The sequence below is a fragment of the Mastomys coucha genome, unplaced genomic scaffold (genome assembly GCF_008632895.1).
Source record: "Mastomys coucha isolate ucsf_1 unplaced genomic scaffold, UCSF_Mcou_1 pScaffold16, whole genome shotgun sequence".
Taxonomy (NCBI): domain Eukaryota; kingdom Metazoa; phylum Chordata; class Mammalia; order Rodentia; family Muridae; genus Mastomys; species Mastomys coucha.
The window spans coordinates 30,699,028-30,713,423 of record NW_022196898.1 but is presented as its reverse complement, the minus strand read 5'-3'; the positions used below and the strand labels follow the sequence as shown (position 1 = coordinate 30,713,423).

At 37.4% G+C, this 14,396-nt stretch overlaps 1 non-coding gene across 1 annotated transcript; it reads left to right on the top strand.

Annotated features, from left to right (window-relative positions):
• Nucleotides 1-3,079: 3,079 nt before the first annotated feature.
• LOC116094613 lies at nt 3,080-3,183 on the top strand. The gene has a single exon (XR_004120231.1). It is a non-coding gene; the product is annotated as a small nucleolar RNA U13 (small nucleolar RNA).
• Nucleotides 3,184-14,396: the final 11,213 nt, after the last annotated feature.

The following is a 14,396-nucleotide window of genomic DNA, read 5'->3' as shown; positions in this document are numbered from 1 at the left end:
TCTTGGGCATACTAAAACACTTTGCAGAGTATCACACAGTAGATTAGTGTTTTATACCATGCAACTAATAGCTATAAATTAGAAGCTTAAAATTGCAAGCATATATTTTCTCATAGTTTTCATGGACTGGGACTCAGGCATGAATCGGCAGCATTCTCACCTCAGCATTTCTGGTTAATGGCCTTGGGCTGAAGAAGTGAGCCTCCTGGAGATCCCCATAAGCAAAATCTAGCTCCAGCCAGATCATGAGCTGCTCTCATAGACCCTAACAGCTCTGACATTATCTGGCAACATGCTAGGAAATGGTGACTTTACTCTTTAAATAGTGGCTCATGCAAGGAGACAAATTGGATTTTCAATCTACTCTTCTATCTATAGCAGATACTTTAGTGAAATCTCTAAGCAGAGTACCATCATGACTGTGCAAATATTTCTTTTGAGTCTGAAATGACAGATAAGCATGCTATGAGTCAACAGAGCAGATAATTGACAGTGATGGTAAGAAAGGATGAGCGCTTTCAGCATCTTTAGTCAGCTAGGTCAACTAAAAGGGCACCACATATTGGGTTTCTAGAGATATGAAAACTAATGAGTTTTGTTTATTTGAATGACTATATACATTTTAAAATTATTCAACCTAATCTAGGTGAAAAATGACATAATTTTCATAAGAACTTGGAGCTGGAGAAGGACTGAGAGTCTGGGGCAGTGGTAGTATTCTCACAGAGCATGCATGAGGCCCAGGGTTCCGTCCCCATCACATGAAAGACAGACTCTGAATTTGCTCAAAGCATTTTCTAAAAATTACATTTGTTTTTTCCATTACTGTTGCCCACCCTCTTGTGTGGAGTTATTTCAATAACTCACTTCAGTGTCCAGAGATGGTTATGTATAATATCTCTAAGTTTCTATTGAACTTATTCTGTTTTACAATACCAGAGGATGTATTCTGCCAAACAGAAGGCTAGTTCAGTCTGCTCTTAAGTACAACTGTGTATCTAAGCCTTTCTTATGCATGTAATCTTACATTTTATCTTCCAAAGTTATAATATATACAATGTATATATACAACCCACTGGAAAATGGTAAAGAAAATGCTACAGTGTGGGAGAATTATACCTGCTAACTAATATTGCCTGCCATTGACTCTGAGGATTTTTTTGTAACAACTGTATTCAGGTGGCAAACATAATTATCACCAAAGAAAAATGGAATTCAAATGAATATTTTGGAAAATGGAAGTGCTCTCTCATGCATTTCTGCGAGGTACTGGGGTTGTTGTTATGATAGATTAAAATATAAGACTAAGAAAATTGTTTCATTTTATGATGACAGATCATAGAAGAGAAGAAAGAATCATCAATTCTTCCATGGAAGAAAATGGGAAATTTCTCAATTTAGGGAAGGGTGTGGTATGAGTAAGTAATTTGCTATGGTTCCCAGAGATGGAAAGTTCAGAATAATCTAAAATGAACAACGGAAAATCAGGCTCATAAGTGCATATGGAGGGAAACGCAGAACACCAAAGGGGGTAGGTATTAAAAATCATGGCCTCAAAGAAGGGGGAGGTTAGGGGTAGGATGCCAGTTGGGAGAACATAACACTTTACCTTATAACTTTCTGTCGTTTCAAAAACGGTGAAGCAGTCTTACAGTTGAATCTACAGATGATTGTATAAGAAAACATGGTACATACAATCAATAGTTTAATTCTGTTATTAAAATGGTAAAATTATATTTGCATGGATGATACTAGGGAAAGGTCAATGTGTTCAATGAAATAAGACTCATACACGTATGACATACTTTCCACCTATGTGGATTCTACATTTTAATATGTATGTGTATGTATATATGTGAAAGGAAGGAAGAAAAGGAGAAGAGAGTGGGAGGAGAGAGAGACAGGAATGAGACAGAGAGAGGGAGACAGACAGAGACAGACAGAGACAGATAGAGAGAGGAACTGTAAAGGAGCCATGAGAAGGAAGGAAAAAAATCTTAAAGACAGGTGGGAAGAAAGCCTACTGTATTATATGTGACATGAAGGATGAACTTACATGTGAGGGCAGAGAACAGCAGGAGGGGTGTGGAGAAAAGATGTGGAGAGAGAACAAATATAAACAAGTCTTGTGAGCATACTGTAATGAAACAGTACATTGCATACTAACTTTTTAAAACATTAAATATTCTTAAACCACTGTAACAATTTTAATCTGCATTAAAAACATCAAAAGAGAGAAATGATTCATTTTATGGTTCAGATATCCTGTAAAAGTCTTTCACCTTCCTTTCTTCATATCATTATGTAGACAACACATCAGATGATAATTAATCCTGGTGAATAATTTAGCATTATGTTGTTCTGCACTCTATGATTATAAATTATTTGCCTAGGTTTTATATATATATATATGTATATATGTATATGTATATGTATATATATATAAATTTTATATTAGCATATAGTTACTATTTCTGTGTCCTTCCCTTTAGTCATTTGATCAATCACTAATCACTACTCCTTAAGCTCAGTTTTATATAATCAAGTGATTGGCCACACACACACTGGCTTATGTTTTGTCTTCACATTCCCTGACTTTAAAAGGATGAAAAAAAAAAGGAACCTTCAATTAATAACATTATGAAGTCCCATTTCAATGCCAAACAAAATCACGTCCTTCCAATTTTACTTCTCTTTTAGTAGGGTGACAGAAATTCATAACATACAAAAAGTCAATTGTTTTGAAATCCCTGAAAATCATTGTTAAAGTATTTTAATTATCAGTTATTAGTTTTGTAAACAGCACTTGAATGTTCTGAGGGTTTCTGTTCTTGATGAAACAATCCTTTTCTAAAACGGTAAACCTCCAGGGCAAGCTCTACAATAAGCCTCATTTATTTTAATTATTTTATTGACTTTCAACAATCAAATTAGAATTCTCCCTTTCAGTTACTAATCATGCAGCTTAGGGTTTGAGAAGCTTAAACGAACACTAGATGGAAGAAGTTTAAAATTCTTTGGAAAGCCTTGGCATATAATAATAAATAATGGATAACACTCAATAGAATTAATTATTGAGATCCTTTCTGGTTCATAAAGCGTGATGATTGGATGTTCACACCATTGCATAACACGTGTCCCCCATAAACCTTGTTACGACATGGGCACATTATCCATCTGACGTGAAGAAATAAAAAAGAAAAAAAAAAGGAAAAAAAAAAGAATTAATTATTGAAATTCCCAATGATGATGTCATCATGATGGATGGGAGGCTCCTGATTGCCTACTTGGTATGGGTTCCTAAGTTTTTGAAAGAGACTTAAAGGAAGTTGTGGTGAATTCCTACTGTTGATATAACTTAACCAGTTCTATCTTGATCATTGGATTTGTGGCTCTTGTTTCTAAGGAAGGTAATCAATGCCAAGGACTGTGAAGTTATTTCTTCTGAGGTCTGTGGATTCCCATCATTCACAGTATCCTAATACCCCTTCTTTGGGGTTTCCCTCTGCATCCCAACTTTTGTTTTCTTAATGAAGAAATAAATCATATTAGATTCTGGACTAGCCTTGTTTAACCTCAATCACCTTTGTAAAGTTTCTTTCACCAAAGGCAGTCACACTTAGGTACCAACGATTAGGAATGTGTTTTGTCAATTTTGTTTGGGTCATGAATTAAACATGACATTGTCCTGTGTATAAGATTTGTGATTTTTGACCATTAATATCCTAGAAAGAGTACATTTGCAGGATATGTTTTTTTTCTCTTTCACGGTTTTGAGAAAACTTTCATGTGAATTTGATAGAGATCATATTTTCCAACAGTTAAAAGTTTAATGATGAAGTTTTCTGATTGCATTTGCAGTTCCAATACCCTCTCATATATTTTGTGATATCAGTGAGACATATTTACTTTATCAGTCCCACTCTGATTTGAGTTTATCTCATTGTCTTCAGCTTTGCCAATTACTGTCTGAACTATTGAGGTAACATTGTTGGATACATATACATTCACAAATATAGTTTGGTATTTGAGTTTTGAAATGTCACATTTAATTAATTTTAATTTTGATTTTTTAAGAATAAGGAGAGAACAAAGAAGCACATACACACACACTTGCTCACTCTGTTCCCTGCCATTGAGGTGATGCATGTCCTTAGGGCAAGTGAGAAGCCTACCGCCAGATGTAGGACATCGGTGGGTCAAAGGAACCTTCCTTTCTTTGTAACTCAGTCTGGTAGTGACAACTAATCATCCTGATTCAATGAGACTACAATTCAATTCATTGAGACTACACTCCATCTCATCTGAGTGGCCATATTCCATCTCAAAGAGAGAATCAAGTACAATTTGTCCCCTTCAATGATAAGTTCCGTATCTATGAATAAGACCAGTGCATAGTCACTGAATAAAACAGATGATAAACGTTAAAATTGTGGTCATACCTTTAATCAAATTGATAGTGTTCCTATCCTGGGTCACCATTCACCCACTTAATCCACCACTAAGATTGCTATCTATCTTTATTTGTTCCTTCCCTTATTTCTGCTGTTGTCTTCTCAAGTTGGGAATCAGGTAGAGCTAGATGAAAGAAAACATAAGACTTAACTAAAATGGCTCATTCATTCTTTTGTGTCTGCTCCTAAGACAGAATGACTGTCAATGGCTTCTTCTGATGTACCATTTTCACAAAGTAGATTTGGTATAAAGAATAAAAACAATAAGTTCTAGTTAACCTCTGCAGGCACTTTACTTAAATGGGGCAGTCCCATGTGTTTGGATTCTGGGGAAAGCAGGACATAGTGATACAAGAGACTTGCATACCTTATGAAGCTGGAAATAAGTAAATGTCTGTACAGACAGAAGCCCATCATTCTTTGAAGTGACACACATGATGATTTAAAGACATCCTACCAGGCTTTTTCCTAAAGGTTCAGTCACCTCCAAGTTGGTAAATGAGAAGCTCATGGATTCTTGACATAACAGATTGGGTTATAAGTGACTCTTGTATGTCTTATCTCAAGCATCCTGATATCTTTAGCTACTGCTATTAACCTACACTTTAGAATTGTATTACAAAGTGGAATGTAGGCATTAAATCTGTGTACCTTCAAGTCTTAGGCAAGGGTCTTAAAACACTCAAACCTTTCTTCAAATTCACCATTATTTTCCTCAGTGCTACTAACAAAAAAATTTGTATTGAATTCATCTCGTTTCTCTGCTCATGGGGCAGAGTAAAAATGCACATTCATGTTTCTGAAGCAACAGTTATCTGCTTGGTTTTTGTTGAGCTCTTTTAGGAGGGCATTTGCTTGGTAGGAGTTATAGAAGCACAGCAAGAGGACATATGAATCCAGATTCCATTTAGAATTCTCTACTCAGATCTGTTTCTATTTCCATTTTCTTTTTAAATTGTGTATTCCCCATGTTATAGAAATTATTTCATCCTAACCCAGAGTTTCTACCCTGACTTTGACCATTTAGTTCTAGGATAAAAGGTACACACAACCTTAATATGTACAATAAGCATTACACAGCACAAGAGCTGGGTAGACACCTATCCTTTATGTATTTAGAATCTAATTTCCTACTGATTACCCTGAGTTATTACTATGTTTCATCTGAGTTGCTCTTAACTCCCATAGACCAACCCTCAGGACCATGTTTTCACAATCCTAAACCTCAGTGGCTTTTCCTTCCTCCTCCTGAAACATCTCCTTATTCCCCTCATGGTTCTCTGAGTCCATAACCCAGAAACATAAACTCCACCTACATTCATTCTGACCAGCTATTGACTGCTGGCATTTTTATTTACCAATCAGATATAATTTGTGTGGGGGGGGCAGGGTCACTTGGAGCTATGTGTAGAGTCTGGGTCTTTGGGGCATGCACTTAGTTTTACAATAGACAGCAAGACAAAATCTTAACATTTCCCTTTTATGAACCAGTTTGGATTTTGTGAATGGAATTATGTAGGTGACCTCTAGGAAGGCCTTTGGTGATTTTAACTTTTCCTATTATTCAACCCTTTACAAAATCTACTCTGTTTAAGTGTAGATACACTACTAACACATTTCTAATGACTACAGCACTACAGAGACGAGTAGACATTACAACTGCACATAGGTTACAAAAATACAATGACTTCCCTCCTGTTTTTTTTTTTTTAATTTTTAAAAAGATTTATTTATTGTTTTATGTAAGTACACTGTAGCTGTCTTCAGACACACCAGAAGAGGGCATCAGATCTCATTGCCAATGGTTGTGAGCCACCATGTGGTTGCTGGGATTTGAAATCAGGACTTTCTGAAGAGCAGTCAGTGCTCTTAACTGCTGAGCCATCTCTCCAGCCCAACTTCCTTCCTGTTAAGTTGTTGTAATCTGACTTTACAGATGTCAACTGCCATCATTTGAGCATTTCATGCTCAGGCCCACAGAGAAATAATCTGATGCCTCTAGCTGATGCTCAATTTTCTGGCATCACATTGATGACTTTAGAAGCAACCTATTCCTATATGGAGCTGAAACTGAGTGTGACTTTAGCAGACAACTTGTAGGGATGTGAGACTGGGCACCCAGATAACTAGTATATTTTCACTTATAGAAACTGGACTAAAAATGTTTATTTTGGTGACTTTTGTGGTTTTATTGCTCAGGAACAATCAAATAAACAATGTGTTTATCAGTAGTAACTCCACAATCAAAGCAAAAATTCTAATGATACAAAACATTTTCTTTTTCTACTCATTACTCTCTAATAGCAGCACATAATCTTGAATCCTGGCTAGGAAATAGCAGATTCAATGGCAGAAGAGAGTTGCCTGTAGTCAACAGCAGAAGATCATGGTGAAGATTGGGGGGCATTTTAAAGAACTAAGTCTATGGGATGATATTACTTCTCTTTGTCAGTTATTATCATGAAATACCTGAGACGATTAAATTGTAAGAGGAAAGAGTTTTATTTTTAATTAATTATTTTATTCATTTACATCCAAAATGTTACTTCCCTTCCTGTCCATCCCTCCCAGAGTTTTTCACCCCGTTCCCCATTCCTTTCACCTCTGAGAGGGTGTCCTGCCTCTGCATTCTGCTTTACTGGGCCATCAAGTCTGTACAAGATTAGGTATATCCTCTCCCCATGAGGCCAGGCAAGGCAGTCCTCTACAAATATGTTCTGGTGCCTCAGACAAGCTCATGTATACTCTCTGGTTGGTGGCTTAGTCTCTTGGAGCTCCCAGGGGTGCAGGTTAGTTGACATTTTCGGCTTTTCTGTGGGGTTGTCAGCCTCCTTAGGCCCTTTAATCCATCACCTAATTATTCAATAGGGTCCGCAACATCAGTCCAATGGTTGGTATAAGAATTTACATCTGTCTTAGTCAGCTGCTGGTAGAGCCTCTTAGAGGACAGCCATGCTAGGCTCCTGTCATGCATGCCCTTTTGGGTCTGGGTTATCACACTCGGGATGACATTTTCTAGTGTCATTCATGCCTGCAAAATTCAGGTTATCTTCAATGTTAATAGCTGAATAGTGTTAGATTGTGTTAGTGAATCACATATTCTGTATCCATTTTTTAGTTAAGGGACATTTGGGTTGTTTCTACTTTCTCGTTATCATGAATAAAGGTACTAAGAATATAGTGGAACATGTGTCCTTGTGGTATGGTGGAACATCATTTGGGTATATACTCAGGAGCTGTATAGCTGTGTCTTCATGTAGAACTATTTCCAATATTTTTGAGTAACTTCCAGATTGATTTCCAGAGTGCTTCTATCAGTTTGCAATACACCAGCTAAGAAGGAGTGTTCCCCTTTCTCCAAATCCTTGCCAGCATGTGCTGTCACTTGAGTTTTTGATCTTGCCCATTCTGATTGGTGTAAGATGGAATTTCAGGCTTGTTTTGACTTATGGTTTCAGAAATTTCATTCCAAGACCAGATGGGCCCATTGCTTTAGGAGTCTGAGGAGGGTACCAAGGGCAGTGGCAGGGGATGTGAGCCAGATTAAATGGCCACTTCACAATCTAGAGTAGAAAGAGATAAGGGAGAGAGACAGAGAGACAGATAGAGACGGAGAGACAGAGACAGAGAGACAGAGACAGAGAGAGGCAGAGAGGGACTTTTTTGCAGAATCCTATTTGATGGCATGCTTCTAACATATTAAGAATCTGGACCACCAAACAGACAGCATATACCAGCTGATATGAGACCCCCAACACACATACAGTAGAGGACTTCCAAGTCTGTGTTCATTCAGAAATGAAGAATCTAACCCTCAAGAGACTGGAGGCCCCAGGGAGTTTAGAGGTCAGGTAAGGTGGGAGGTGGGGTCATCCATGTGGAGATGAGGGGTGGGGAGGAGGTGTGGGATGTGGAGCAGTCAGATGTTGGATGGGGGCAGGGAATGGAATATGGAGTCTAAAATATAAATTAATTTTATTTTTTTAAAAATGAATCTTTTAATAGGACCCACATCTTCTAGAAGAATTACCTGGTGACTGAACATTCTGTCCACAGACTATTGGGAGATATTCAATATCCAAATTATAGTAACATCTCTAAGGCCAAGAACCCAGACTTTCCCTTGACACTGTTATGCAAAACTAAGAAAAACAAAGAATCACAAAGATATTGATGAACACTCTGGAATTGATATTCTTTCTAAGCTCTGGAAGAGTAGGAAGTGGGATGTGTTCTTTACTGCAGTCCTTCTATTTCATTAATATTTTATACTTTCTCTCCCATTCTGGGGATTTTCTCAAAACTCTGAAGCAATAGAAAATTCCCCTTATCCCACAGGCAATAAAGGCAGAGATTGTGCAGAGGATGCAGTTTCCTTTCTCCAGGGAAACTTTAATGAGAAATCAGTAATCTTTGGATCTTGTCCTAGTTTCTGACAAACGTTGATCAAAACACTGCATGTGTCTATCATGACTCTGCCTTGCATTCTGCTCTGACCATTATCTCTAAATGCCCTTTGCCAATCAGTTACCTTCCCTCACTCTCATACATTTTCACTGTTTCACTTCCCTTCCCAGTTCTCAGTAGACCCACATTACTCTGTTTTTGCAGTCATCATAGCATCTCAGTGATGCTTCTACTTCCACAATGCATTCTGACTGGCAAACCCACTGGAGAGCAGGGTTTCTTTTCAGTAATAGCAAGGTAACTATGTTTGGTTTTTTTTTCATATTTTAACTGATGATTGAGCTTGTGTATATTATATAATGTTTAGCTTAAAGATTTTTTTGAATATTTAGAGCCATAAAAATTAGATCTATAGTAATGTTATTCATGATACAATCTATAGTGCTTAACAAGTGAGTATCTTAATAACATTTTTGAATCATTGAATAAGTATGGATCATATCAGAAAACTCCTATCTATTCCTGTTGGTTACTCTGTGAAATAACTAAGGTCTTTGGAAGAATAATACTATCTGCTGTCATACAAGTATAACTAGAGAATGGGGAAGTAGTGTTACGTAAAGGGATTTTCTCTAGAGATCTGTGTCTTCTTCTATGCTTAATAATTCCCAATCTGAATTCTCAGCAAGGAAAAATGACCCCAAGACTAAACATAAATGGAATCCTTGGCCAAGTGCTCAGTGGGTAGCCAGTCATACCGTGGACATAATGTAGGAATGTGCAAAGGATTAGATAACATTATTTCTTTATATTTAACATGATGAAAGTTTTTCCAGTGCAAATTACATTGAAGAAAGACAATATTGATGCATTTAAATGGATTTATTTCTTCTTTTCTCTCTTTAGCTCTACTTTTAGATAGTTTTGTTTACTCTTTAATGTTTTTATATATATGTGTCGTGTTACTTGCTGTGTGGGTGTGATGTGTATTGTGGTTGTGCTTGTGTGCATGTGTGATATGTGTGGTGTGGAATATGTGTGTGTGTGTTACTAACTGGAAGAAGGAAGCTTCAGAGTGGCTTGAGACCTCTAATTTGACAATTCCCATTGAATCACTAACTTCAGACAATTTAGGTACATCATCTCATTGAATCCTCAAAATCTATTCCATAGGTATATTTTCTTGTCTCCCATTTTCTCAATGAAAATATGAGATTTATGTAGTAACCATTTTGCCCATTTTAAAAGTAAGTCTTGGACAGGAGAGGGACGTAGGATGGGGAGAAGGGTAAGGGCAGCGGAGGAAAGGGGTAAATATGTGAGATATGATGGCATATAGGTAAGACAATTTCATAGTGAAACCCATTATGTTGAATGTTAATTAAAAAATGGATTAAAAATAAGGAAAAATGGGTCTACCTCAGAATTTGCATGTGGGTTTGTCCTACTCCAAACTCTGCATTATTCTTACCTCACTTACTTGGAAAGAAAGAAATGCAAGGAAGAAAGTTAGCTCAGAGGCATATGATTTTCCCAGCATGTGCAAATCACCATGAGCATAGAGTGGAGTATGAGGTCCAAAGCCTTCATACAAAAGCACAACATTACCATAGGCAGAAAACTAATCAGCAAAGTGGAAGATTGGGAACTCTTGACTGACTGACAGAGTTATAGAGGCACCTTAGAGTATGAGGTGTCGTGACCTCCGACTCATTATCATATTAAATACACACTTGTGGGTGGAAATTTAAAAGGCTAAAGAGATGTGATACATGACTTCGGGTAAAGAACTACAAGGGAGACTAGAAGCAAGAAAGCCTTATCACACAAATGATCCATAAAACTAGTCATGCGCCTTAAAGCACTGACTGGTCTTTGTCCTGGTGGGCTTTGGAATTACAACATTACTTTTCTCTGCTCCACTGACTTCCTTTCCCATCTATGGTGCTGAATTAAGTGGGTAGAGTGCTAATGTAGTAGTAAGTACAGCTAAGTAAGTATAGTACTTACTCTGGAAGTGTGGAGACTTGTATTTCCAACTCTAGCATCTATTTATTTATTTATTTTAATTTTTTATTAGATATTTTCTTTATTTACATGTCATATATCTCCTTTCCCAGTTTCCCCTCCGAAAAAAGAAAAAAATTAAATAAAAAAACAAAAACAAACCCCTGCTCCTCCCCCCTCCCTGTTTTTCACCACCCCACCATCTCCTACTTACTGGCCCTGCCATTCCCCTACACTGGGGCATAGAATCTTCACAGGGCCAAGGGCCTCTCCTCCCACTGATGACCGACTTGGCCATCCTCTGCTCTAAATATGCTGCTAGAGCCATGAGTCCCTCCATGTGTACTCTTTGGTTGGTGGTTTAGTCCCTGGGAGCTCTGAGGGTACTAGTTTGTTCATATAGTTCGTCCTAAGGGGCTCCAAATCCTTCAGCTCCTTGGGTCCTTTCTCTAGCTCCTTCCTTGGGTACCCTATGCTCAGTCCAATGGATGGCTGTGAGCCTCTACATCTGTATTAGTCGGGCACTGTCAGGGCCTCTCAGGAGACAGCTATATCAGGCTCCTGTCAATCAGCCCTTGCAGGTATCCACAATAGTGTCTGGGTTTGATGATTGAATATGGGAAGGATTCCCAGGTGGAGCAGTCTCTAGATTGTGCTTCCTTCAGTCTCTCCTCCATAGTTAGTCTCTGCAACTCCTTCCATAGGTATTTTGTTTGTCCTTTTAAGAAGGAATGAAGTATCCACATTTTAGTCTTCCTTCTTTTTGAGTTTCTTGTGGTTTGTGGATTGTACTTTGTGTATTCCAATCTATTTGAAAGGCCAGAGTTTATATAGCCCTTGGAAGCAGAGACAGGACTTTCCTGGGGGCTGAGTAATAGCATATCTATCTGAATGGTGAATTTCAGGCACAGTCAAATACCATGATTTAAAAAATAAGGTTTAGAGAGAGACAGAGAAGACACTCAGAGTTTACATAGGGCTTTACACATACACAAACATTTGCTCATACACTTTTATACACAGTCACTCTACTCCAATGTCTCTCCTTTTTCTGATCCATCTGTATGTAATCTCAGCACACACCAGGAAGAATACAACAGGAATAACGTGGAAAGAAATATGAAACACGAGAGCAAAATAAAATGAACAACAAGAAAATCTCTTCTGAGCTGACTAAATTACCATAGTTATTAAGATCAAAGCCCAAACAAGCTTGCCTCAACCACCTGCCTTTAATAAGTTAGTTGAACACACAGTAATAGTGAAAAGGAGGGATTAGTTTAATGTAGTCACATTGGGAACAAGAAAAAAGAAATTCAGAGTGTGCTGGTCCATCATCTCACACTCAGCCCCTTTATCAGACACATCTTCCAGGTTAAAGTCTAAAATGAAGACAAAATATATTCTTAAGTAAGCAGTCCTGCTCATCTTTGATTCATCACTGTCTTGTTTCCATTTTTTCTGGTAAGCTGGTCTGCAAGACATTAAATGCCTATGGAATCTCTTCAAAGCTCTTGGAAAACTCCAGTTCCTTGGGTTTCATTATTTTAGCCATCTGATCGCCAAAGTGAAGAACACAAATATCTCTAAAATCTCTTCATTCCTGCCAGAGAATTTACATTTTTTTCATTTGAGAACAGAATTAAGTGTTTTTGCATCAATGTTCATGAGGGAAATTGGTGTGTAGTTCTCTTTCTTTGAGTTCTTGTATCCTTTGGGAATCAGAGTGTCTGAGGTCTCATAAAACGAATACAGCAACGTTCTTCTCCTTCTATTTTGTGGAATAATTTAAGGAGTGTTGGCATTACTTCCTCGCTAAAATTCTGATAGAATTATGCAGTGAAACCTCCTGGCCCTTGGCTATTTTGGGTTGGGAGATTTTAATTATTGGATTGGTAGAATTAACATAGAAAGATTACCAAAGCAATCTATAGATTTAACCCAATCCCTATTAAAATTTCAACACAATTCTTTACAGACCTTGAAAGTTCAATGGAAAACAAAAAGCTCAGTATAAACTAAAACAATCCTGTACAATAAAAGAACTTCAAGAAGTATCATGGTCCTGATTTCAAGTTATACTATACTACAGAGCCATAGTAATAAAAACTGCATGGTATTGAGATAAAAGAAGACAGATGGATTAATAGAGTCAAATCTAAGACCCAGCTATAAATCCACATGTCTATGAACAATTGAGTTTTCTCAGAGAAGCCAAAGTTATCTGTTGAAAAAAAGAAAGTATCTTTAAAAAACGGTGCTAGTCTAACCAGGCGTCAGCATGTAGAGTAATGCAAATAGACCCATATTTATTACCCAACACAAAACTCAATTCTAAGTGGACCAAAAACCTCAACATTAAAACAGATACTCTGAGCCTGATAGAAAAGAAAATAGGGAGTAGCCACAAACACATTGGCACAGGAGAAAATTCCCTAAACAGAAGACCAATCTGGAAGGCAGGCCTTAAATCAACAATTAATTAATGGAACTATAAGAAACTGACCAGCTTCATAAGGCAAAGGACACCATCAATATGGTAAAATGGAAGCCCACAAACTCGGGCTTCCATTTTACTTCACCAAGCCCAAAATCCACAGGGGACTAATTTTCATAATATATAAAGAGCCTAAGAAAGGAGAAATCAATAAACCCAACCCAACCCAACCCAACTAAACCAAACCAAACAAAACAAAACCCAAAAATCCCAAAACAGTGACAACAATAACAAAAACAGTTAAAACATACAGATCTAAACAGGTAATTCTTAGCAAAAGAGTCTCAAAAGGCCATGAAGCACTTAAAGAAATGTTCAATATGCTTAGTCATCATGAATATACTAATTAATATGACTCTGAGATTCCAGATTACACCTGTCAAAATGGCAAAGATGAAAATCACAAGTGACAGCTCATACTGGCTAGGATATGGAACAAGGAGAACACTCCTCCATTGCTGGTGGGAGTGCAAACTTATATAGACCCTTTGGAAATTAATATGGTGATTTTTACAGAAAACTGGGACTCTATCTACCTCAAGACCCTGATGTACTGCTCCTGGGCATATATTCAAAGGTACTCATGTTATCACTTGCTCAACTATGTTCATGACAACTTTATTCATAATAGCCAGAAACTGAAAACAATCTAGATGTCACTCATCTAAAGAATGGATAAAGAAAGTATGGTACATTTATACAATGGAGTATTATTCAGCTGTAAAAGTCAATGACATCATGTAATTTGTAGGCAAATAGGTTGAACTAGAAAAAAAAAATCATCCTTCATGAAGTATCCCAGACTCAAAAAGACAAATATGGTATGTACCCACTTATAAATAGATATTAGGCTAAGAGAAGGTAAGTAACAAGGAGAGCTCAGAATGAGATACATGAATCTGCATGGAAAGGGGAAATAGAATAGACATCCTGGATGGATGGGAGAGGGGGCAGGGCCACAAGGGATTAGGTGGGGGACAGATTAGATGAGGGAATGGAGGGAGAGAGTAATCAGCTATCTCACTAGAAAG